General features: G+C 43.3%; 1 protein-coding gene and 1 pseudogene across 2 annotated transcripts in view; one reads left to right on the forward strand and one right to left on the reverse strand.

The window, feature by feature from the left end:
* The window catches only part of ATPSCKMT (ATP synthase c subunit lysine N-methyltransferase), a 193798-nt gene that overhangs the window by 129026 nt on the left and 37553 nt on the right, over positions 1-27219 (forward strand). The gene's annotated exons all lie outside the window — the stretch shown is intronic.
* LOC144302159 (large ribosomal subunit protein uL18-like) overlaps positions 9047-27219 on the reverse strand; it is a 31396-nt pseudogene continuing 13223 nt past the window's right edge.

Below are 27219 nucleotides of genomic sequence, written 5' to 3' on the forward strand. Positions count from 1 at the left end.
TCATGATTTGGCCATTGCTGCCATATTCTCTGAGGCTCAGGATTCTCTCCCAGCCTTACTAGCTGTTGGCAGAATCCAGTTCCTTGTGGTTGTAGGACTGAAATCCCATTGTTTTGTGGGCTGTTGGTTGGATGCTTCTCTCCAAACCCCCTTGCTGACTCAGTGGCCTTTGCACAACAGGGCAGTTTACTTCTGCCTTGAGGCCAACAGGGCAGCCTCTCCCTGGAACTTCACCTTCATCTGAAGGGTTCACCTGATTAAGTCAAGGCCACCTAGCATAACTTGCCTTTTGATTTATTCAACTGGCCAACTAACCAGTGACCCTAATTATATCCACAAAATTGCTTCTTCTGTCAAATGTATGATGATCCTGGGCATGATACCCCTTCAGACTCACTCAAGGGAAGGGGAGTATACAGGGCATATACACCAGGGTGGGGGACTTGGGGCCTCTCTTTGAATTCTGCCAGTTACAGACACAAGAACCAGATCTGGGGGTGTCTCCCAGCAGAAGAGCCTTCCCAAGTTTTTAATCTTTTTGTTTCAGTACTTGTTAAAAATATGACCCTGAAATGAGATAGAGGGAATTCTGGCTTTCCCTCCTTCCTGTGTGTCAGCTCTAACTTCCTTTTTTCACTTGGCAGATGAGACTGAGTGGGCTTGCTGCTACACTGCACCAGCGTGGGCAGAAACAGAGGTGCGCTTGGCTAGGGTGCATCTGGGCTCTCCCTGCTGCCTATGTCCTGTGGGTGGTCAACTTCCTCCAGTTCCTTAGGAGATCCCATCTATATTTTTAGATACTTAAAAATTATTCCATTAATACATGCACACTATAGAAAAAATAAACAGGTGTAGGAAGAAAAATTAACATAAAGAAGCATGAAGAAAATGAAAATCACCCTCAACCATACCACCCAATTGTCAATATTTTGCTTTAGAGCTTTTCAGATTTTTTTCACACATATTTTTACACGTGCATATTTATTTATTTATTTATTTATTTATTTATTTATTTATTTAATTAATTTTATTAGTTTCAGAGGTAGAATTTAATGATTCATCAGTTGCATATAACGCCCAGTGCTCATTACATCACCCACTTACCCCATCTTCTCACCTACCTCCCCTCAAGCAACACTCAGTTTGTTTCCTATAGTTCAAAGTCTCTTAAGGGAGCCTGGTAAATATTTAAGCAACTGAACGAAGCCAGATTTCACTCTATTTTGTTACTTCTTTCTCTTACAGAAAAAAATTGCAGGTAATATGTAATACCTAGGACTTTATAGTACATGATAACCTATAAAATCTTGAGCTCCAAATTATTGTGTCTTCATCTGGATAAATCTGTGATAAGAAATTGGTTGGAGAAATCATTTGTTATAATTCTGTTGTGATTTTTTTGGCTTGCTTTATGACTGTCTTTAGGATCCTGGTGAGGATTTTACAAGTGCCTACCATCCTGCGTGTGGTGGATACGGTAGACTGGCCCCCAACACCTATTCCAGCTTCCTTCTGGAATGCACCTTCTAGTACTACAGTCTGGGAGGCTACAGGCCACATCCCCAGCCTCCCTTGCAGTTCTGGCTGTGGACATGAGTTGGATTCTGGTACTCAGAGCCTGCTCACTGAGGCTTGGAGGGCGCCAGTGCAGAGAGCCCCTCATTCTGCTGCTACCAGGGAGGGGCATGTGATGGTGGGGTTGGCCATAGGAGGGTTTCAGGTGCTTCACCAGACTCATGGAGGTGGTGGGGGTGATGTGAACCTCACAGCAGTATTGGCAGGTGGCTCTCTATTCCGGCATCACTTGTTTTGAAGGTGGGGGAATCTTGGGTTGCAGCCTGTGCCCCTTGCTTGGAGCAAGAGGACACAAAGCTCCCTGTAGCAAGGTGGGGTATCATAGGGCAGACTGCCAGCCCCATCTCTAACTGGCAGAAGTAGCAGCTCCCTTGAGGTCCAGTTTGGCATCTCATTGTGGTAGTTATTGTGGTGGCCCGGCTGTATCTCCCAAACCTTCTGATGATTTTATAGGAACTTAGTTCCCTGTATTAAGTCATGTTCTGCTTAAAATAGCTAGAGTGGCCCATACATGAGTGCTGCCCGACGTGGAAGCCTTAGCAAGGGTAGAAATGTGTAGCTGATCCATTCATTGACTCATTAGCCGGTTTTCCACTTTTAGCTTCAATGTACAGCCAGAGTCTGTCTGTGGCTCTCTGCCACATTCATTGGAGGGAACAGGTAATGGAAGGGAGCCCACAAAGAGAACTTTTACCAAAGTGACCTCAATCTGAACTGACCTCATCAGAGAGAAGACTGTACTGCATGCTTTCTGGGGGGCATCTTCTCTGCCTCTTACTGCTGGTGACTCCTTCCATCTTGAAATCTTCTCTTCCTTCTCCTGCCCCTTTTAATCCCTGAATGACGACATATTTTCTTTTAAGCCAGTTAATAAGGAGCTCTCTGCTACATGAATATTTCTTTTTTTAAATAAAGATTTTATTTACTTATTCATGAGAGACACACAGAGAGAGGTGGAGACACAGGCAGAGGGAGAAGCAGGCTCCCTGCAGGGAGCCCGATGTGGGACTCGATCCCAGGACCCCGGTATCACAACCTGAGCCAAGGCAAATGCTTAACCACTGAGCCACCCAGGTGTCCCTACATGAATGTTTCTACATAAGCCCTCTATTGCTTACTTCTGAATACAGAAAAATTATCCCAATGCCAAAATAATGTGTTTTTGTCTTGTGCAATTTCATTCCAGGCAGTGCACATGATATTTTGCCGATTATACTCTTGTCACTTGTCAATTAAAGAAGGAATAGAAAAATATGGGGATTAAAGAATGATGTCATGGGTTAGATTCGAAACTAAATTTTATCTCTCATAGGGACCTTGGTCATTATACAGACGCTGTCTTTCTCTTCACATTGAGATGAGTCAGCTGAAGGCCAGAGAGATATATACGGAAATGCTCCCAGGCTCACAGAGTGACTGGTGGCAGAGCATGGAGTTACAACTGTGGGGAGTGTTCTTCTGAACTCACAAACAAGGCTTTGGTTTAACCTGTTTATTGTGTATTTGAGCATGAGCACATAATAAGGGAAAGATGCAATTTTTTTTTACTATGTTTTTGCTACATGTACAGGTATTAATTGAGATGATTTTCTAAATAGAATCATGTTTTTGTAATCATAGGAAGTGGCATGTTGGGGTTCTTTTTAAGTAGGACTGCTGCAATGCTAAACGCACATTTAGTACATAAACATTTGCTAAATTTTTAATATAAATGGTTAATTTTTAACCATTGATTTTGGGCTGATATTAATTATCATCATTATTTATTTAAAGAGCACTAGAGACATCTAGGATAGTTTAAGAGAAATCAGATGTCATTATAAAAGGTCAAGGGCAAGTTGGCTCCATTTCCTCTGATTACATTCTGAATGTGCCAGAAGGTATGTGGAGCTCTGTTATCCAGAGAAAGTATCATTCCAAGGGGGTGACTGCTGAACCCATAGCAAGCTGCCCATGGTTCAGTTGACTTTGTTGAATTTTTAGAAAATGAGAATTTAATGAATTCCAGATGGGGAGAGTATTAGTTCCACAATGTTTTAAATCTTCTCTACAGGGCATATAGAACCACACTGTCAGGGTTCTTTGGAGAAATAGAATCAATAGGATACACACACACACACACACACACACACACACACACACACATATATATATATATATATAGAGAGAGAGAGACAGAGAGAGAGAGATGTATTATAAATTTATTTAATAAATATATGTATATATATATATATATATACATATATTTATTATAAGGAATTGGATCATGAGATTATGGAGGCTGACAAATCCAGGATCTGTAGTCAGCAAGCTGGAGACCCAGGAAAACCTATGGGGTAGTTCTAGTCTGCAGGTCTGAATGCTTGAGACCTGAAGAGAAGATGTTTCAGTTCACATCCAAAGGCATGAAGAGACGGATATACTAGTTTGAAGGCAGTGAAACAGGAAGTGTCCCTCATTTGAGGGAGGGTCAGCTTTTTTGCTCTATTTGGGCCTTCAACTGATTGGATAAGACCCACTCACAGTAGGGAGGGCAATCTGCTTTAGTCAGTTTACCAGTTCGGATGTTAATTTCATTCAGTAATATCCAGAGACACATCCAGAATGATGTTTGACCAGATGTCTGCTTACCCTGCAACCCATTCAAGCTGACATAAAATTAACCATCATAAGCACCAAATACAATTGAGAGAGTTCAGTAAAGGCTTTCTGAGAATGCTGAGATTTCCAATGTTGGAATGTTTGGGGAGGCGGGATATTGTTAGGATGGAGAGTCCGAATTCTACCTGCTAATAAGAATAGTGATCTTGGCTTTCTGCTCCTTTCCACCAATGGACAGATATGCCAATTCCATTTGCTACACTCAGTCCTGGGGAAGGTGCTGTGGGGGATGGCAGAGGACAGAGCCCTGCTTTCAAGGAGTTTTGAGTCCTCTGGGGTGACCAGGCTAATACATGTGACTCAGACAAAGAACAATGACGTGACAACAAGTGGCAGTGAAGGTGTTTTCAGAGGGAGAGAGGCCAGCATGAGTCAGTGGTTCTCAAGTCTCATGCTCTAATATCTGGAGACATTTGTGATCGTCACAAATGGGTAGGGGTGTCCCTGGTATTTAAGGGTCCTGTCAGACACCCTGCAATGCACAGGACAGCCCTCCATAACAAAGAATTGTCTGGCTTAAAATATCAATGGCTTTAAGTTGAAGAAACTCTGATATAGGCTAGAGCAATGAGATCAGGCTTTATGGAGGTGGTAAGATTTAATTTACTTTTTGATTCATTTGTCTTCCTAGCCATTAAATATTTATCTAGTGCCTACCATTCTCCAGTGTCTGTTTTGTCCTGAGGCTATGGTGGGGAACCAAGTAGTTCTGTGGGCATGGGTCTTACAGTTCCATGGGAAAAAATAAAATTTAGAAAAAAAATCAAAACCAAGTACAATGATTATTAGGAGGGGTACAGAGTGCCAAGGGAACACATCACAATGAGATCCACCTGAGTCAGAAGGTCAGGAAAATCCTTTTCCTAAGGGATATTCTAGGGAAATATCCTTTAAAATACAACTCAAAAGTGGGAGCTGACCACATGCATGAGATGGAATGGATGTGTATAGGAGTTGGGGTGCAAGGAGAGGGGCACTGTTTGAAGCTGGTGGAGCAGCTTGTGTCTAGGATGGGAGGTGAGGGAGAGGGTAGCAGTTGCAAAGAGAAGGATGGAGAGGTGAGGTTCTGGAGAGGCAGAGCCTGTGTCTGGGAGCACCTTGAGTCATGCCAAGAGTTCATGTTTCATTCTAAAGACAATAGAAAATATTTAAGACTTCTAAAGTTTTAAAGCAATGGAGTGCCAGGATGAGATTTAAATTCTGGCAGGTTCACTTCTGCTCCAGTGGGGTGATGAGTAGGTGGGGAGCATAAGGGTGCCAGCAAGGCAGTGGGCTGGGTGGGTCCAGACAGGGCAGGAGCTCGCAGGGTGGGTGTAGTGAAAGCAGACCTGACAGCTACCGAAAAGGTAAGAGAAAGGGCACTCGGTAGGTGGAAAGTGAGAGAAGGGAATTAAAGAAGGTATCCCCATTTCTGACTGGGATGAGTGGGTATTTTGGGGTGCCATTTCTAGGATACACAGGAATGGGTGCTCACTTCTTTGGAGGTAGTTGGAAACATGTGAATCACAACATGGAATGATGTCGAGTTTAGTTCTGGATATGCAGAATTTGAGCTTCTGGAGAGGTCTGCTAGATGTACAGTTAGTCCCGAGAGCTCTGGGCTCACGATGGTCATCTAAGAGTCATCTGGCTGATGAGATTGGAGGGTGAGGATAGGAGAATGGTGCTTGTAGAAATGGCAACATTTAAGGACAAGTGGAAGATGAGGAGCTTGCGAAGGCTTCTGAAGGAGGGACCAGAAGAGTGGAAATAACACCAGAGGAGTGCAGTGTTGGGGAAAATAGAGAAGAGTAATTTGAAGAAAAAAGAGGTATGGTGTCCTCTCCCATTGCTGACTATTGCTCAGGATAAGGCCTCAAACTGTCCCTGCCTTTGGGAACACGGTGGTCCATGGAGATCTTGGGAGAGCAGTCCCATACGGAGCACGGCAGATGGAAGCCAGGCTAGGGTGGATCAAGGAGAAAAGGGGAGCAGAGAGCATCTGCAGAAATGAAAGCTGGAGCCAGGGGCATAGTCAAGCTGTTTAACAATCAGTACGTCACGGGGCTGACCCACCAGAATGGCTGTGGGCTGGTGTGGCACCAACGCATTCTGATCTGGATCAAACCTGGCTATAGCTCCGGTGGGCATATTTTCCTAATAAAGTGGCAGGGCAGCTTGTTTGGACATTTAGTTTGGGGGAGAAAAAGGAAAATCTGGGACATGTGGTTGTTAGGGGGTGACCCATCCCTGGAAGGATGGTGATTCATTGATTCATTTGGTATAGAGTCTGAAGCAATAAGAGAACAAGACAATGTCAAGGTCATTCGAAGGTGACTTCAGTAAGATCTTTCAATTCTCACATCTCTGAAATGCAGGTATTTATTCCTATAACCTAATTTGTGGCACTTCTGCAGAAAATTATTAGCTAAATAGAATAAAATGCATGGCAAAGATGAAACTTCCTATATATTTTAGATAGTGTATAAGTCTTACCTAGCAAGACACTTCCATTAGCACAAAAAATAATGGCCTTTTTCAACAAGATGACTGTCACAAAGAAAAAATGTAGACAGTCAAATGATTTATTTCCTCATCCGTATTGAGTTTATTCATGGAGAGATTCACCTTGTGAACTAGTAATTTTCTGGGCTAAGAAAAAGCAGCAGGCAGTTTTCTTTTTAGGAAAGCCTTCCCCCCACCCTGCCTTTTTTTTTTTTTTTTTTTTTTACGGATTTCTTTTGGCCTAAAAAAATCATCTAAGTCTATGGCTTTGATATCAGGGAAAAGGCTTCTTTCAATTGCTTTAACCTTTTTCAAAAAGTGACCTGTTGGGATAAATGTTCTCATGCTGAGAATCAAGGTTTTATCCCATTTCTAAAGTAAGGTGGCCAGAACAGGACGCAGAGCGCTTTCTCGAAGTGGTTTAAGAAAAATTCAAGATCTCAGACTGAGGGAAAGAGCTCCAATGAAAGGTCAAGTGTAAGACCCATACTTAAGGCCATTAGACAAGTAAAAAGATAGACCTTGACCTCCTGCCAGGTGTGGCTGCCCCAGAACAGGGGACCCCGCACAGGACCAGGAATCTGGGCACCAGCTCAGGGGAAGGGTTTTAGCAGATCCTTTCTTTCCTTTCGGGTAAATAATGGCGGCAGGGGGTGTGGGCAGGCAGGGGAGTGGGTCTGGGTGGCAGAGGTTGGTGTGCGGCGGGGCAGAGAGGTTAGAACCGAACTCGCATAATTGAGGTCCTTGGGTTTCCCATTAGAGGCACGAATGATGATGCCGCCCCCCTCAGGTCCTCGCAGTGATGCCCAAGGGCCTCTGCTTAGATGAGGAAGCATGTCCATCTCCCCGTCCCTCCAGCCCCTTCCGATGGAGGCTACTTTCCCGCCTCTTCCCCGGCCCTGCACGCGCACAGCCTCTGGGGTTTGTACCCACTGTGGGGTTAGCAGTGCCTTTCCTGTCCTGCCCCTGATTAAGCTCAGATTCATATTCATTTTCTGTTCTCATTCAACCTCTTTGTGGGTTTCCTTACCCATCTTTACCTCCTGGACCCTGACCTGGGTCAGAAATGACTTCTGGCTTTTTAGAATTGCTTCTCACAGGTCAGTGCCTTAAAGTGGAATTGATAATAGAACTACATTTCATCCCTTCCAGGAGGCAGGTACAGTCCGGAAGGACTGTGATCCTACGCAGAAGGGGCCTCCGTGGGAATTCAGGTGTGCAGGTGGGGGACAGAGAGGAGGGCTTGGGGCACGGGCTTTGTGACTGGTCCCATACACAGACCATGCACAGAGGGCTTACCTCCTGGAACAGAGACTGCTCCCCACTTACCCAGGCTTCCCTAAGGTAGGCTGGGCTATGGCCCTGGCAAGAGGTGGGGGAGAAGCCATTAAACCATCCCATGTGACCCTCTTGTCCCCTCTTCCCTGGCCGTGGCCACCAGCTGGACATGCTCTAGATGGCATATACAGTCACAACATGGAGGAGGAGCAGCTCTGAGCCACTTGAGCAAGAAAACTTTTATGATGTTAGGCAACCCCAGAGAGTCTGAATTTTCTTGTATGGCATCACCTAGCTCCAACTAACTCCTTCTCTTTCAAGGTCTTTTTCAAAATGGTCTGAACAGAGGAAATGCATTTTCCCTGGGATTGACTGATACATATATTCAGCTCTTACCCTCGATCAGGATTTGGGATTTGGAAATCTGCGTGGATGATGATGTCTTCACTTGTGTCCCCCTTGGCACAGGCTTTGGAGCCTTTGAATGGGGCAGACCCCTGGGGAAGTTCTGGAGAAGTTGGGAGTTCTGTAGAAGTTCAACAGAAAACCAGTTTGTGTCTCCTGTGAGCTCCTGATCTTAAGGTTGTGGCAGATGATGTGAAGTGTTTTTCAGGCCAACGTTCTTTGGTGGACACACCCTGGGACCTCCTTTGGCTCCATGTATGGTTCTCCATTTTCATGAAATACTGTGCTTTTTCTACACATGTCCCAGCATAATGAAAGCAGGTCAGAATGGAGCCTAAGGCAGGTTCTTGGGTTTAAAGGAGCTGCCCAGGGAACTTGGTTTAAGCAAACACCCTTCAAGAGCAGGGAATCCTGAAGCTGAATTTTGAGGACTACCCACTTTTCTCCTTCCTCACTTTAGGGACCCAGAATTCTGAGATTTCCAGTTAGAGGCACGCTTTGCTTCTCATGGGGGATTTTGGACTATGCTCATCTTGGGGGAGAGGAAAGCAGCTTCTTCTTCTTCTTCTTTTTCTTTTGGCTTGGTGAAAAATTTAATTGTCTGTATCTAAAATATCTTCACAGAAAATTGTGTTTTGGTTTATTAGCTCTCAGCAGCCTGCTCCTGAGCTCTAAGGAAGCTTGCCTACTTCTGAGTTATTTGAAGATTGATTGATTGATTGATTGATTTATGATAGACACACAGAAAGAGAGAGGGAGAGAGAGGCAGAGACACAGGAGGAGGGAGAAGCAGGCTCCATGCCAGGGCCTGAGGCGGGACTCGATCCCGGGACTCCAGGATCGCGCCCTGGGCCAAAGGCTAAACCGCTGAGCCACCCAGGGATCCCCCTTCTGAGTTATTTGATCTTTCTTCTGGACAAGAGCCATTTTGGGATGGTTCCCCCTCTTCTTTTTAACTTCTTTCTTAGGATTCTTCTCATGGACTTGATTGTCTTGAAGCAGCATGAGCCTTCTTCTACATCTCCTCCCCCATATCTGGTGTTAGTGTTGTTCTTGGTGTATTGAGACAATTGTTTCTTGTAAGCATCTTTATCTTCTTCCTTGAGGCAATGCGTATAGTCTGCAACGTTCTGACCCATGGATGTGCTTCCAAAGTCCTCCCGCAATGAATTCCTTGCTTTCTAAATTATAGCCAGGGGATCATTTGGTACCATGAGGTATAGACAGGCCTCCATCCACAGCTCCAAAACTTTATTTCCAGCTGAAGGGGTGGACCCTAATTTATTTCCACCTTCCAGGTTAAGGGGTCCCTGGGTGGCCCAGCCAGTTAAGAGTCTAACTTTGACTCAGGTCATGATCTTGAGGTCCTGGGATTGAGCCCTGTGTGGGACTCTGTGCTCAGTGAGGAGTCTTCTTGAGGATTCTCTCTCTCTCCCTCTCCCTGTACCCCTTCCACTTCTCATGCTCTCTCTCTCTCTCTCAAATAAATATATAAATCTTAAAAAAATTCCACCAAATAGCAGGTGAAGGCACCAGGTTGACTATCAATGCTGTCCACATTGTATTCATCTCCAGTCACCTCTGCTTGGCCGTTGTAGGTCTCATCCAAGCCTACTGAGGAGTCTGTGGGCCAGCAGCAGGCTGGTATGGTATGCTGCCGCAGAGTTTGTCAGGCCAGCCTTCACACCATACTTTGGGAGTTCATGAGCGTGAACTGTACCAACTGTCATGTCCCCTTCTGAATGGGCATAAACAATCTGACAAATGATCTCTCTGTTGGTTACATGAGCTATCATCCTGTATTTAGATGTATTGGACTTATTTTGATCCTGAATTACTAACTGTTCCCAAGCACAGTAATCAGTTTTACTCTCTTCTGAATTTCCCCTTGTATCTCTTGAAGCGAGCCTTATTCATGACAACTTTAACAAGCCTCAGCCTGTGGAACAGAGACCCGCATCCATGCCCCTTATTTAGGGTTGGCTGCTTAATGCGTAGGGTCACCAGGGAGAAGTAGTTCCATGTTGAAATTATTTTCTTGTCCAGCCCATCTTTCTGTGGTACAACCTTGAATGTGACCTCCTTCCTGGTGACTCCAGGGATTAGTGGTCCTTAGCCTGAGTGGCTTCTCCAGAGCTGAGGAAACTTGCCCTGTATCTTTCCCCCATGAAGCTTACAGGCACATGCACAGCCAAATGGGACCTATACCAGTTTGGTCATGTGACTCTCTTGGATTCTTTGTGGTTGATTTGGGTAGCAGCTAAAGAAGTTTGAGGCAGGTCAGGGCCTTGACATTTTGCTCCTTGGTTTTTGTGATAGTCATGCTCAAACCAGTTTCAGTCACACCCAAGACATTTATTGAAACAGCCTTAATTTGCCTGCAGGTCCCAAAGTGTTCAATAAGCTGTTCTGTGAGCTTAGTGGAGTCCCAGGTCCTGCCCCTTAGGTGTCATGACTCCCCACTGGGCAGAAGGAGGTTTGAGGCAAATACCAAGGCTGTGGAGGCAAATGCTGTCGCCCTGACAGCTGGCATCAAACAAAATCCTCCAGGTCCAAGGTCCTACCATGTTTGGGGTGGGTGGTTTAGGGCTGTTGTCACACATCTTCCCCAAGGGAAAGAGTTCAGGTATCAATGGATTTTTGCATACTCTTCCTGCAGGATGTTTTAAAAAATATTTTAGCCCTGTATCTTGAATACCTTTAATGTCACCATTGAAAGCTCATGCCTAGCAGCCATCATGATGATTAATAGGTCACTAATTGCACACACAGGAACCATTTTAGTATTCTATAATAAGCCTTGCATGGTGACAACAGAAATGCCTGCAGTCACCACCATGGTGTCTGAGATTCCTGTTCAGAGCACTGGCAGTCCACCCTGAACTCTGCTCTCTTGACAAGGGTTCCAGCAGTTCACTTCACATCACATGGTATATCCGGAGTGCTTATAAGAGATATCCTGGCAGGGATATGGACAATGACATTGAGTGAGGGAGCCTGTGCTTCCAGTTCCCTTTGCCATTATAGGTGACAGTAATAGAGCAGCCGCTGCTGTGTGGGACACTTCACTGTCCCTTATACCTTACATTCTTTTGCTCATGTGTTCCTCATGATAACGCAGTGGGGTTGTCTTATTAGCCCCATCTTTCAGATAAGAAAGCTGAAGTTCCATGATGTTCTAAGCTTTTCCAAAGTCAATAGCTAGTGAGTGCAGAGATATTGACCCCAGTGCCTGAACTCAGAACATCTCTGCTACCCACTGAATTGAATCTAAACCAAAGGGCAGTCTAGCCAGTGAGAGCTGTGGCCAGCATGGCAGATTTCAGGTGCTGGCTGGGGGTGCCCTAGGTCTGCTGATGGCTGGACCTCATTAGACACTCCTGGTCCCAATGAGAAGAGGCCAGTATGGAATGTCTTGACATAGGAGCTTCAGTTTCCCAGGTATCTAGGGAGGGTCTATTCAGATGGGTAGATGAGGGTTGGATTTAGGTCATCTCACAGCTGCCCAGAATTGTGGTCCAGGCTAATCCTCTAGCTGTGCCCCGCCAGATGAGCCTTACCCCACACTGAGAAGGTCCCTGGGTCCCTGGGAGCTTCCTTCAGGGTTGCCTGCACAAGTCTCCTTTTCTGCCTGGACCATAGGACTTGGTTTTGGCATGTGCCCTTGGGGACTTTCATCTTCTGTGGGCTACTCTTATAGATCCTGAGGAAGGCCTTTTTTTTTTTTTTTTTTTTTTTTTTTAATTAGCCCGAACTTTCTGCTCTACATGATAGCCATTTGTACCAATGCAATTTACAGATGAGTTTGATGAACTTCAGTTCCTTGAAATTTCTCATTTAACACACATTTATGAGACCAATATCAGCACCTATGGAGTGATGGTATTGGTTGGGGCAGTGTATCACGGTGCCTGAACACTTGGGCTCTGGGGTCAGAAAGGTCACTCCCTAGCTGTGCTGAGCAACATATTTGACTTGTCTGTGCTTTAGTTACTTTATCATACAAGGTAGATAAGATGGACTTGCCTCACAGGGTTGTTGGAGGATTAAATGAGTTGACCTATGTGAGTATTCACTCCCCGGCCAACTAAATTGAATGGATTTATGGCAAGATTTAAATAGTAATCTTTTCTAGAATTCTTTTTGTTGACCACATGATTTGCTGCGGAGGGTTTCAGGAAGGTGGATAGATGGGAAGAATGCACGGGAAGTGTCAGCAAGAGACATCTTGTCAGGAGGCGGCAAGTGCAGCTGTGAATTTTTAAGCCATTGGTGAGTGGCTTGTTCTCATCATCTTTATCTGAGTTTTACTTTGCTAAGTACTGTCCATCAATTTTTGAATATCTCAGTTATTTGAGGTCGTTCATTCAAGGCAAAATGCTGAAAGTAAAAGCGAAATCAAGGAGAACCCCGGGGCTTTGAAGGCTTTTCTTAACTCGTGGCCATTTTCTGCCTTTAAAAGCACTGACTTGACTTTTACAAGAGCCTGTAGAATAATCTAACAGAAAATGGAAACCAGGAGCACAGTCATTCCTTTAAATATTTTATATTGCATTCGGATGTGCATTTTTCAAAGATCATTTCTTTGACATTTTCTGGGGGTATATTTCTTGGGAAATAAAATAAATATGTTTGGTTGATGCTCATACCAATTTATTTAGAGCTATAAATAAGATAAAGATGCCTCCTGTCATTTGTACTAGAAAATATAAGGATCAGAGGAATATCTTAGGAGGACAGGGCAAAAGATGAATAATACCGTACAGATTGTGCCGAGGTTGGCTGATGCGTTAAGCCGTTTTAGTGAATTCTCATGTGAATTGCTCCCAAGAATGGTGATGGAGATCCTATGGCCCAAGTGCAGGCGGGAGACACAATGCCCCAGGCCACATACTTCATTAGGGGCTGCTGAGTGACAGGATCCAGATTTTCTAGTCTTTCAATCAGTGCAATCAGTGAATGTTGTGTAGATTCTCTGGGGTTCCCGGATCATTCTGAGTGCTTCCCCGAGGCTGGGAATGACCCTTTATAGGTAAGAAATTTAGTCATTCCAGTTGGAGCCTGTACTTTGCAAGCAGTACTCCCAGGAAGGAATAGGAGAGGAACTCACTGGCTGAACTCTTCTAGCAAGGAATCTGTTCTCACACTGGACTTGTTGACTCATTGCGTTGCTGCTATGGGAGGTATGATGGAAGTAGTTTCCCTGAGGGTGGAGCGGGGGCAAGATTGAATATGCAAGACCCATTGGACAAAGTATAAACTTAAGGGTAAGTAAAGGCAGATGTTGGAAGGCACATTCAGAGAAGAGGCACCCAAGTTGGGTTGGACAGGGAAGGCTGTGGAGAGATGGAGGGGCCAGAGCAGGGGTCCAAAGGAAGGGAAGATGTTACGTGTGTGGGGAAGGGCAGGGCATTGGGTAGGGTGAAGGAAAGCACTTTGAAAGACAACAGAGGGATGAGTGACTCTGTCTGGCCCTGGGGTGGAGCTGGTTGTGGGCAGGGAGGGAAGAGAAGGTTGGCAGGTGGGCTGCACCCAGGCTGTAGTCCCTGATCCCAGGAGTTCAGGTTTGAAAGTAGCAGGAAGCAGTAGGTGATTTTTAAAATAAATCTAATCAGGGGCACCTGGACTGGCTCTGTCGGTAGAGTATGTGACTCTTGATCTCCAAGTCATGAGTTTGAGCCCCATATTGGGCCTGAGCCTACTTAAAAGGAATAAATAAATTTTAAAAAGTTAAAAAATAAAATAAATCAGATATGAAATAACTCAGAGGAATACACTCTTCAAAGAAGTCTTTTGTAAATCCTTTTAAAACCAAAGAATATCCTTTATCATGTAAATGAAGTGAAAATGGGAACTTTTGCATTCAATGATCCCATGTTTTCCTGAATTAGGTTAAGTACAATCCCATTTCTCTTATCTCAATCACCAAAATAATGCCATCCTGAAAGAGAAGCAAAGTATGGAGAGAAAAGGGGGAAATAAATATTCAGTTGGAGAAAGAGCACTGCTGTCAAGAATGTAATTTATTTTGGATTTTGTCTCAGAACTGAAAACAAGTTTTTAATTTATTTCTTCTTTTCATTTTTATGCTAGTATATATGGAGTCCAAGTTATTTCAGAAATTTGGGACATTTTTTATTTGGAATCATTGATAATGAAGAAAGATGTAGTGGTGATGGCCTAGGACTCATGAGATGGCTCTCAGGTGGCTTGCCAGATCCTGTCCCCTTCTCTTTCTTGCCAGAACAATTCCTCCTTTTAATCAGAGCTCAGAGTCTGCTTCAGAAGCCTTCTTAATACATGTTCTTGGGCATTCTCAATTGAATTTGCAATCAGGTGGAACCAAGTTGCCTCCTGGCTTTGAATATAGGAGTGATCCTCATGCCTTAGCAGTCATCAGAAGCCCCTGGAAGACTTGTTCCATCATAGGAACTGGGCCCACCTCTTCTGATTTAATAGATCTGAGTAGGGCCTGAGGATTTGCTGCTGATGCTGCTGGGTGCGGAGAACACTTTCAGGACCCCGTCTTGGATTTCAGAGGGACCATCAATAGGTGGCTGCTCAGTTTTCCATTTTCACAGGGATCTGATGGATGAAAAGAGCAGCTGTTTAGGATCTCCTTATATTTTCTCTCGCTTCCTTGTTCTCTGTAGTTCTTCTCTTGATTCTTTCATTACAATGCTTTACAAACTAATGACCTTAAGAAAATGTCATAGTCCAGAATCACTTGCTTTTTGACATTCTAGTGACCATAGCACCTTAGCTGAAATATAAGTTAATGTTTTAGAATATGAAATGAGCAGTTTTTGAGTGTAAGAAGAGCTGATGGTTTGATAGAGTAGACCAAAGAAGAATGTGCTGTAAATTTATGAAAAGTCTCAATTTTTACTCCAGATCCAGGGTTTGTACCAGTGTTGATGTGGCTGGTGACTAGGAGTTGAGATAACGTTTGCAAGAGTGACAAAGGGGACTGTATCTGTTTCCTCCTGCTGCTGTAACAAAGCACTCCCAAACTGGGTACCTCCAATAGGATCAGGAGGCTGGAACGTGGAGATCAAGGGATCAGCATGGCTGGTCCTTCTGAGGCTGTGGAGGAGACTCTGCCCCACCTCTCCATGTTTTATATGGTCTGCTCAGCTTGTGGAAGCATCACTACTCTGACTTAATTTTTTTTCCAGTTTTATCGAAATATAATTAACACATAAAATTGTAAGATTTTTAGTGTTCAATGCAATGACTTGCTACAATATACATAGAATTCCCCTCATTGATTTGATTAACACCTAACATCCATCACCTCCTGTATTTTTTGTGTATGAGAACACTCAAGTTCTCTTATAGCAAATTTCACTTGTACAGTACAGTGTTGACAACTGTAGTTACCATGTGACACATGAGATCCTCAGACCTCTTTCCTAGAGCTGAGAGTTTGTACCCTTGACCAACCTCTCCCTCTGTCCCCAGCCTCCCAACCTCTGCCAATCCCTTTTGTACTCTGTTTCTATGAGTTTGACATTTTTTTTAGATTCCACATATAAGTGATTCCATGCAGTATCTGTCTTTCTGTCTCTTTGTCTTCACATGGGATTGTCCTTGTACATCCAAATTTCCTTTTATAAGGACACTAGTCATTTTGGATTAGAGCCAATGCCTTCATCTTAACTATTTACCGGAATGGCTTCATCTTAACTATTCACATCAGTAATGACCCTCTTTCCAAATAAGGTCACATTCAGAGGCACTGGGGGTTGGATCTCAACATAGGAAATTTTGAGGAACCCCTAACAGTGACCCTGAGCTAGTTACTGCTCAAACTGTCTGCAGGAGGCCTGGCACCAGAAGCCCTGGCCACCATGAGAAGCCCTGCAGCAAGCTCTGCTCCCCTCCTCCCCTTCCCCCCTCCCCCCCCGCAACTGACTCTGGTGATTGGTCAAAGATGCCACAGAACGTGTCTGGGAACATGTTCATGAACAGAAAACATCCTACTATGTGGAAAACCTACTTCCCCTCATGTTCTCACTTTGTATTTGAATCATTGAATTTTGAGATGATGCCCAGAAGATCTGTTACTAAGCTTGAAGAAGGCACTGCTTTTAAAAACTAGGACCTTATAATAACTGATCCTGCAGTTAAGGGATCCTATTAACCCTCGACTCCAAGACAAAGGCTTGACTCTTCTGAGATGAGATATCTGCCAGCCGTCTGCCAAGGACAGTGCCAGCAGTAAATATGTCAGTGTCTTTGCAGCGTCTGACATGCAGTTCTGGTGCACAGCGGGCCTGCCAAGGCCGGTTCCACGGCTTGTATTTTGATCTGAGGAGCTCTTGCTTAGCTTGATGTGGGGAACATTTCTCTCTATCTGTCAGGAGTATTACCTTGTTCATTAATGTGTCACTAAAATTTAAAATGCCACCTTTCTGCTCAGGTAATTCTTACAGACAGGTTTGAGGCATATTGTGAAAAGCATGTTTCTCAGCAGGACTAGACTCACAGAAGAACACTGATGGGAAGTGTGCTTGGGTTTTAACTACCTGTGATCCTTGGATAACTAATTTACGTGCAGTGGGCTTGCTTCTTTGCAGTTTCCCCTTTGTGAAGCTTTTTGCTGAATTTCTGAGTCTGGATTTCTACATACTTGTTCCTCCCATGAGTAATGATTACTGGGAGGAAAATCATGTTGCTTTGTTATTTTAGCATCTTTTCTCTGTTGCCATGTTCCTTTGCTCTTCTCCTATTCCTGGAGTGCTGTCACTTCTGGGGGCACTAAGAGACATGGCTTGAGGTTCAGTGAGAAGTAGGGAGTTGCTGACATCTGGCTCTGGTCTTTCTTTCTCCCTCTTTCATTGGAATATTAGTTTCATGTTTCTTAATAGACTCTTTAAAAGAAATTCGGAAAATAGAGTAAGGATATCTTTCACAGTCTTTCTAAGTTTTGTGATGACTTGGGGGGGGGGGTTCTAGGTTGGCCCAACATTCTTTTATAAATCTTTTTATCGTATCATTTGGAAGCATGTTGGAAGGTTTGACGTGGAGATTATACACCGTGGAAACAGTGTTTTACAGAAATGACTCCTAAACATATGTGCACTTGGGATAGATTTGGACTCAAGTCATTCTTTCAGACGAGATGGCACAGATTATGGCACTCAAGGTTGTCATGTCCAGGTGCACTAGCGACAGTCACCTCGCCTTTACCTTCTTTGCTTTACTGTTTAGCTTGTTTTTATAAGAATTCTTTTTAGAAGTGTTCGTAAAAGTGTAATATATAAGATCTATTTTGCTGGTTTTTATAAGAATTCTTTTTAGAAGTGTCCGTAGAAGTGTGTAAATGAGAACAAAAACAAGCTATCTATTCCTGATTTGCTGCAGCCAGAGAGTGAGACACTATCACTTGTGTTTGGCAGAGACTTGAAGGCAATGTATTGAGGAGTGGGAAAGGTTTACAGGGAAAACAGGGACAGCTCAGGTGCACCCTGACTGGAGGCTGTTGGCCTGGGGAAGATCGAAGTGAGCCAGTGGGAAGCCGGACATTCTATGTTAACCGGTAGGTATGTGCATTTGGCTGTTTTGGTTAGTCCTAAATTGAAAGTGAGGAAAAAATTAGGGAAGCTGCCAATTATTAATCAAGTCCTGGCCATTTTGGATTAATTGTTACAGAAGTCAGTGTCTGGCTTCCTGGGTTGTTATTAGAGACAGTGGTTGACTCTCTGCAAGTCTGACTTACAAAGAGCAGGCTGGCTTCCTGGGCTGGTTACACAGGTAATGGGTTAGTGTCTAGGGCTGGTTGCTGCAGATTAGGAGTGAATAGATTTATTTATATATATATGATCTTGTCATTGCTTTCAAAAGCAATCATCACAAGCAATCAACACTAGTTGTGTGTCAATTACCTTTATTAAAACACAGCTGGGCCCTGTTATCTCTCCTTTTTTCACCAGACCATTTTAGATATATCTGGAGTGAAATACAATCCACAGAAATTCATATACATTCCATAAGCTGGTTACACCTTAACAGTGAGATTAGTTTTGTGCCTAGAATTGCATTATGTTAAAGAAATACATATCAATATATAGAAAGTAAAAATATCATTCTTACGAATGGAATTTTTAAAGGTAAAGTAGTTTAAGTTACTAATAGACAAATAATTGTATAATGATAATTCAGTTGTAAATTAATTTTGACACTCCTTTTACTCTTCACTATGAATTTAAATACCATTTAATTAATTTCCTCCTCAGGCACTTTGGTTTTAAGCGAAGTGACTCACTCATGTGGCTTTAAGTATTTAGGGTTTTCCTGTAGGATACACATACACAGGAACTTGGGCAAGACCACCCCTCTCCCTGACAGTAGGTGTGCCAGTCCTTCCCTTTTTCTTCCACTCATTGGGCCATTCTCACTCTGTTTTTTGGGGGGTTATTCAATATTCAATCTTTGTAATTTCACATCACTAGCTCCTGTGCTTCCCCCAGGACCCGAAGTCCTGGCAAATATTACACTCTATGGTGTGTGTTGTGAAAACAGCAGGTGTTACTTCTTCCAGCCATCCAGTTCCATCTCTAGATTGTACCCTACTGTCTTTTTTGAACTGTACACCCTCCTCAAGCGCCCTGCTGTGAGGGTTTTGTCTCAGGCCGCTGGTCAGCCTGCCGATTGGCTGTCCTTGGGCCAGGCGTTCACTGGCTTGATTGAGTTCCGCCCAGTGGAGGAGTGTGGGAAGGTACTTTCAAGGTAATTTCTTCCCTAACTCCTTGTCCAAAGGGAATATAGATCCAGAGACTTCTGCTAGAATCTGTAATTCAGAAGGAAGGGAGGCACCGTCATCCTGAGGAATGCGGGCTGGCTCCACGAAGAACAGAGAGAAGGATGCATTTCAGGTCTGGAAAATAAGCAGTGAAGATGCGGTCCTTGGTGCTTGACGAGAGCTGGAATCTGGCAAAGGAAGTGACGTCTTGCACCCCCATCCCTGTCCTCTTTAAGATAATCAAAGAAGTGACTCTGGATGCTTGCAAATGAGGTGGAGGAATTCTGAAGAGTCTTAGGGGGGCACATGGGCATGTGCATGAAATAGTAAAGAACTTTAAGATTTTATTTATTTATTCATGAGATACACACACACACACACAGAGAGAGAGAGAGAGAGAGAGAGAGAGAGAGACAGGCAGAGGGAGAAGCGGACTCCATGCAGGGAGCCTGACATGGGACTCGAGGCCGGGTCTCCAGGATCATGCCCTGGGCCGAAGGCAGGTGCTAAACCACTGAGCCACCCAGGGATCCCCTGAAATAGTGAAGAACTTTAGAAGAGAAATTGCCAGGCTGTTGGCCTTTACATGATGGGGCACTTGGAGCTGTAAGTGGTGGAAATTAGAGTTGATGGATATTTCTCTATTTCGATAAGTGATTCCATAATCACTTAGATTTGTGTTTGCAGGGTAATCTATAGAGAGTCCTCACTTATGGACGATGACTCCTACGTTCATACTGGGCTTCCGCTTTCAACCATTCCTTCAGGGCAGAGCTTGTCCGGGTTTTAAGAGATCCGATACCCCAGCTTCAGTTCATTTGTGTGACACCTGGTCATAGATGAGATACGCAACAGAACAGTGACCCCTCTATTTTCCTGACAACCCATTCATGTTTAAGTCACTTCCTAAGACTTCCCTTGGCATCAGCCTCATTCGGTCATTGCAACACACAATTCAAATTTAAATCCTAACGGTCTTAGCTGATCATCCTCCTAAGATGCATGTGGGATAATTAGTTGCGGGGTATCTTCCCATTACTTTTGGTAAATTAGGAAAATACCTTAGAACCAGCCATAGGTGAGCACAGAAATTCCCAGACAGAGTTAATACTCTATTCTCGTCGTTGTGTTCCCTCCCTGTATTTGAATTGTGCTGCTGGTGGCGCCGGCGTTGGCAGCAAAAAGAAATATGATGTTCAGCTAATGGCTTGAGAAGGGGAGGGAAGGACTCGGGGTCACCTGTGGCATATCCTATTTTGAGCTGAGCCAAAGGAGATTAATACTGTCACTTGCTTGATTAGCATTGCCACTTGCCGGGCTCTCGACTTCGAAACGTATTAATTCTGAGAGAGCAGCCAGAATCGGAGTGGTCTTGTCCACGTTTGCAGCTCACCTTGTAGGATCCCACGGCAGTGGGCTGACTGGAGGCGGAGGCTGAGCCCCGGCAAAGCCCTGCTTGTTTTTTGTTTGCTTTTATGACAAGGGCTTTCAAAATAATGCTAAATTGCTTAAGCTTGAGCCTGCAAAGTAATTGGTGTTTTGTTATCTCCAGTTAAAGCCCTTTTTAGCAAAGAGTTCTAGAGCAAGCATCCTTAAATCTATTCAGATGTGTACATGCATTTATTCATGTGAGTATCAGGAAATTTCTTGTTAAGATAACCTTCCTAAGTACATCATTGTGATGTGAATTGGTAATGTGTTCCTATAGTCGGAAGTCGTCTGTGCTTGGGTTTTAAATTCTCAACACACTGTCTCACTTGGCTGGGAATTATCTGGGGTCAGGTGTTCTGTTCTGTAGGTCAAAGATGGATTTCACCACTTTCAGTGAAAGCATTTTTGCACCCCATCTGCTGATAGATGGAAAGTTCTGCGTGTCAAGTCTCTGTATCTCTAGTTCTGCAGATTCACTTCCCTGATTGTGGCAGGTGGAGAACCTGGCAGGTCCCTGAGCTTGGGAGCTGACGGTCCTGAGTTCCAATCCCAGCTCAGGCACTTACCGGGAGCAATGATCTTTTATGTACAAAAAGTCTTTGGGGAGAATTGGAGTGAAGTATAAACATTGTCATTGAATAATAGAATATGAATTTTAAAGACCTTTTGATATATAATACCAAATTTTCCTTTGAAAGCTTATGCGAATTTTACTCTCCCACTATGCTTGTTCTGAAATTCATCGGATATTATCAGTTAAATAATCTTATCCAGTGTATAGGAAAATTGTTTTGTTATCGTTCTAATGTGTGTTTCTTTGATGACTCCTGAGGTGAGACACATTTTTTTTTCATATGTTTATTACTTTTTGCTGTTTCTTTTTTAAATTGCCTGTGAATGTGCTACCAGGTCCTCTTGTGTGTACTCTCCCCTCAATCCAATGAAATAATAATATGAATGATGAACACACCCGACTCCTTTCAGAAGTTATAACAATATTGCCATAGTTCTTTTTTTTTTAAAGTGCTGGTTCCAAAATCTGTTCTCTGGACCTGGTGTCTCACTGGTGCCACACTGTGTAGATGTTTCCTTTTGCACACTGGTGTTCTTCTCAGATGCGATTATTATCTATCTGTGTTAATTTCACAGATGATTCCTTTCTCTTCTTTTTTCTTATTTGGTCAACTTCTCAAATTCTTCACTGCTTCCCGTTAAAACCACTCTTTCTTGGCCTTTAACAGATTAGGGAGGTCAAGGCAATAGTTCTCTTCCCCAGACAAGATCTGGGCACTCCACGTTTTCAGCCGCCACTCACTAGGGTCAGACTCAGCCAGCGTTGGTGTCACAGGGCAGATGGAGAGTGGTTTCATTGGTATGACAGGAGGTCCTGGGGGCTGGGAAGCATTTATTCCTTCAACCCTTCAGTTGAAGGAATAAATGTTCCTTCTTTTATTGGAATGGAATATAGTTGAAGGATTGCCATGTTCCAAACCCTGTTCTAAGCGCTGTGGGTACAGCAGTGAATGGAACAGATAAAATCTTCCATCTCCACACAACTGCCACCATCTGGTGAGCCACCACTGCCAGGGTGGGGAGGAGAGTCACGATTCTGTGTGAGGTGGTCAAGGAAAGCCTCCAGGAGAAGATGAGACCACAGAGAGATGAAGGAGGCAGCCATGTAGGTAAAGGGGGAAGAATGTTCTAGATAGAGGGAGCAACAGGTGCCAAACTCTGAATGGAGACAGGGGACAGACGAAGAAGAGTAGGGGGTGAGCAATGAGAGTGGAAGGCTGTGACATCAGAGCGGTACCAGGAAACCTGACCATGGGGAGGCCTTGTTCGCCTTTGGGTGGCCTCTGGCCTTTGTGTGGGATAAGACACCAATGGAGGGTGAGCAAAAGAGTGATGTGATTGCACTTGATTTTTAAAGAGAAGCCTTGGGTTACTGTGCTGGGAATAGATTGTTGTTGGGGAAAAGGGGTCTAGGGTGGAAGCAAGGGAGACCAGGTAGGGGGTTACTACACTAATCCAGGCAAAGGATGATGGAGGCTGGGAGCAGGGTGTAACAGTGAATGTTGGGGGAATGTGGTCAGACTGCCTGGTGGTGCTCAGAGGATTTGCTGCTGGGTTGAATGAGGTGTGTAGATTAGTTTCATAGGGCTACTGTCACAAAGGACCACAAACTGAATTTATTAAACAATAAATTTATTGTCTCACAATTCCAGAGGCTAGAAGTCCAAGATCAAAGTGTCAGCAGGGTTGGTTCCTTCTGAGGGCTGTGAAGGAGGATCTCTTACCTGCTTGTTCCTAGCTCCTTGTGGTTTGTTGTCAGTGTTTGGTGTTCCTTGGCCAAAGCATCACCCTGATCTCTGCCTTCATCTTTACATGGCCTTCTGTCTGTGTCCAAATTTCCCCCATTAACAAGGACAGCAACCATAAAGGATCAGGAGCCTACCCTACACCAGTACTAGCTCATCAAACTTAACTTATCACATCTATAAAGATCCAGATTCTAAGTAAGATCACATTCTGAAGGGCTGGGGGTTAGGGGTTGGACATATCTCTTTTTGGTGGGGATACAAGTCAGCCTATAACAGGGTATGAGGAAATGAGATGAGTCAAGTTTCGATCCAAGGCTTCCAGTTTGATCAGTGGGAAGAATGGAGTTGCACTCTGATGGAAGACCTGTGAGAGAAGCAGATCTTGGGAGGATGAGGTACTGGGCCTTGGATGTTGAGTTGGAGGTGCTCATGAAATAGCTGTTCATGTGGAGCCCTCAGGTTGAGCTACTCAGTGCCTGGCCTCCCTATGGGTCTCCTCAGGTCTGCAGAGTGTGCAGGTAGGGCCTGGGCTGGAGGCAGGTGCAGGCTGGTCCAGGTGGGCAGCTGCTCTCCCAGTGCACCAGAAAAGCACAGCCATCGTCATGTACCACTATGTGGAACAGGTTGGAAGACACTGCCCTAAGCTAGCACTGCAACTGCCCTCACCCGTGAGCTAAGGCGCTCAGAGAAGACCAGGAACAGATTTCTCAGAGTCTTAATTATCCAGCAATGGGCCACATGTACACAGCTATATCTGAAATCACTTTGGAGTTCGCCATCCACTTCCATTCCTTTTCTATAATCCTGTTGGGGGATACCCGGGTGGCTCAGTCAGTTAGGCACCTGCCTTAGGCTTCGGTCATGATCCTGGGATCCTGGAATTGAGTCCTGCATCTGGCTCCCTGCTCAGCGTAGAACCTGCTTCTCCCTCTCCCTCTGCCCTGCTGTTTCCCCTGCTTATGCTCTCTCTGTCACATAAATCAATAAAGATATTTACAAATGTATATATAATCCTGTCACCATGTCTTTGGTGTGAATCTTCCCTTTTTGCAATATTTTACTATAAAGTCATTTAACAGTTGTCTGGAATTCTGACCTGTGTTTTCACTGGCAGACGAAACGAGGTAGACGAGATCTCTGAGTTTACAGTTTCTCCCGTAGTGTGGTACAAATCACTAAAAACAGACCTAAAACCCTGATTGTGTCTAGAATGATGACTCCTGGTTCTAGTTACAGCCTGAAGGGTCTGCTGACCAGAGGGTTCCCAGGAGCACTTTTGCTTTCAGTGGCATTTTGGAATTTTCCCATCAATGTTCATTAAATCCACATTCATGTTTTTTACACTCAGGAATATCTTCCAAATAAAAGCAGAATGAACTACATATCACATCAAACATAAAATTACCACCCAGCAGCTCTGTACTCTTTATCAGTAGTTTGACTGTAGTTTCGCTTACAGATTCTATTTAGCATGGATTATGTGCTACCTGACAAGATATGTCCATGAACCTAAGTTGTTTTCTGGTGCAATACTTAGAGCTCAATCTTGAGTATATAAAATATAAAAGAAGACCTAAATTTAGTGATTTTTCTCTGCTTATTCTAACAAAGACCCAACTCACAAGGGTGTTTTTAAAATCCAGCTGTCCTGAGTACTTTATCTTGCCGGACCGTGGGAAGAACATTTTGGCTGGGAAAAGCACAAGAGCTGAATCAGAAAACACTGTGAATTGCTTAGGAACAAATGATTTCCCACATTCCAAAGAAGAAAAGATCACACTAAGTCCAAATTAACCCCTTATGCACAGATTCAAATATTAATTTTGTCCTTGGACAATTAATTGGTGGTCATTCACTCATGCTTGTCTGTTAGAGTCCTAAAGGGGATTCTATATGGCCAGCTCATCTTGCCAGGCATGTTATATTGCTATAACCAATTTATTGTAGTCAGAACTTGATGGTTGCACAAAATATATTTTTCTGATCTTTGTTATTGATTTCTAACAATTGCACAGTAGTCTCTATAAGCCAACTCCTTTAAGATGTGTTCAGCTTACACAAGCTTCACAGTTCCATATATTGTTGATTTTTGTAAATCTTTCATGTATGCTTGAGAATTTGTATTTCCTATTTTCTGGGTGCAATATTCTTTATAGGTAGCTTCAATAAATCTTATTAAGTATAGTTTTCAAATCTTTTGTAGTTTAATTATATGTTAGCCTTGATTAGGCTATTTCATATATATATGTTCATTATGTATATATAATGGACATAACACATATGCTCATTTGACTTAATTGCTAAAAGGAGTATGTGAAAATTTCCCATATGATTGTTGATTTGAATTTTTCTCTCATAGTTCTGTCATCTTGGCTTTGTTTGTTTTTTCAGTTGTGTACAAATTTCAAATTACTGTATCTTCCTGGTGAATTAAAATGTTATTTTAACTCCACATTAAGAAGTGATTTTTACCTTGAGGTTTTAAGTATCTAATAATATAAATTCATGTTTGTGTGCGTGTGTGTGTATCTATCTATGTATCTACCTATGGATCGTTTTACCTAATTTATAAAATACTTAACAAAGTGATACCAGCTTTCTTTTGTTACTATTTTCCTAGTCTATCTTCTTCCGTCCTTTTTCTTTGAACCTTTCTGTATTCTTTCATTATGTACGTGACTTTTGTAAACTATATGCAGTTTGGATATTTTAATGCAATTTCACCATCTTTGCCTTTAAATTGGAACATTTAGTCCATTTACATTATTGTCGTAATATGTGCCTGGGCTCATATCTACCATATGCTTTTGCTCATATTATTTGTTTCTGCTTGTTTCTGGCTTTCCCCCTCATTCCTTTTTCCTTACCACTAGTTCAGAAGACCTATACCCTTCCAATTCTTTTAGCAGTGAACTTTGACATTTTAATTTGACTTCTCTGGCTCCCCCTTCCCCTCCCCCCCCTTTGGAGAAGTTTAACTTTTTTCCTATTTCAGAGTACATTTAAAAGATGTTTTTGTGTTTATTCAGCAGTTTTAATTGTGTTGATGGGAGTTGGCCAGAGTCTTTTATGCTGACTGAAATGCAAATCCTAAATGGATTCTGTTATTTAAAACACAATTTTTATTATTGCAAATGTGGTAAATGAACATTCTAGGAAGTTAGGAAACGCAGAAAAATAGGAAGAGAAAACACTTCATTTCTATCATTCACAGATGAGCACTTTTAATACCGTGGGGTATCTTGTTTAACACGTGTGTATTTGGCTGTGTGTGCTCACGTGTGGTATCCGTGTGTGCTCTTTCATACTAAAGGAAGGTCATAGGTCAGACTGCCTGTGCTAAGGAAGATGGTTGTTTGCAATTGGTAATTGCCACCTTTCCATGTTTGTCCATTTTATTTTATCCACAGCCTCTACTCAGGTTTCTCTGATTGTCTTTAAATGTCCATTTCAGCTGGTTTGTTCAAACCCAGGACCACTCACCAAGATCCCTGTGTCTCCTTCACTCACGGATAGCTTCCTCTTTGTTTTTCATAGCTGTGACTTGTGGAGACGGCTGGCCAGCTTTCCTACAAGATGCTGGGTTTGTTGAATTTGTCTCTCATGGTGCCCTGAAAGTCAATCCTCTCTACCCTCTGTATTTTACAAAGCAGAAGCTAGTTGTCTAGAATTACTGGATCCAAGTGACACATTTTTTTTTTTTTTAATTAGAAAGCATGGTAGGTGATATTATGCACCTCATATTGTACTGGAGCGCTGTATCTTATACACCATTAGTGAGTTTGGCCACTAGGTTATGATGATGACAGCTTGATTCCTCTAATCAAATCATTGATTTTTCTCCTTGAAGTTCACAAATAATCTGCGCACTGCTATCTTGGCATGATAGAAATATCCAGTTTACACCAATCATACACCCAATAGTTTTTTTTTTTTTTAATATTTTATTTATTTATTTATGAGAGACAGAGAGAGGCAGAGACACAGGCAGAGGGAGAAGAAGGCTCTTCTCAGGGAGCCCAGTGGGGGACTCAATCTCAGGACCCTGGGATCACATCCTGAGCTGAAGGCAGACACTCAACCACTGAGCCACCCATGTGTCCCACACTCAGTAGTTTTAACATCTTTTGAACAGCCTTGCCTGGGCCAGTGGCTTCATAAAAGTTTTGCAGAACGCTGATTTCACAATTCCATTATTCCCTCTCACTGTTATCCAGCATTCTTCTGTAAAGCAGAGCTTCCCTCCATCAACCAGATAATTGATTTCTTTAAAACACCCTTTTTACTGGAAAGGCTGAATGAAGGCTTAATTCTTCC

Source organism: Canis aureus, chromosome 31 (genome assembly GCF_053574225.1).
Source record: "Canis aureus isolate CA01 chromosome 31, VMU_Caureus_v.1.0, whole genome shotgun sequence".
Lineage (NCBI taxonomy): Eukaryota > Metazoa > Chordata > Mammalia > Carnivora > Canidae > Canis > Canis aureus.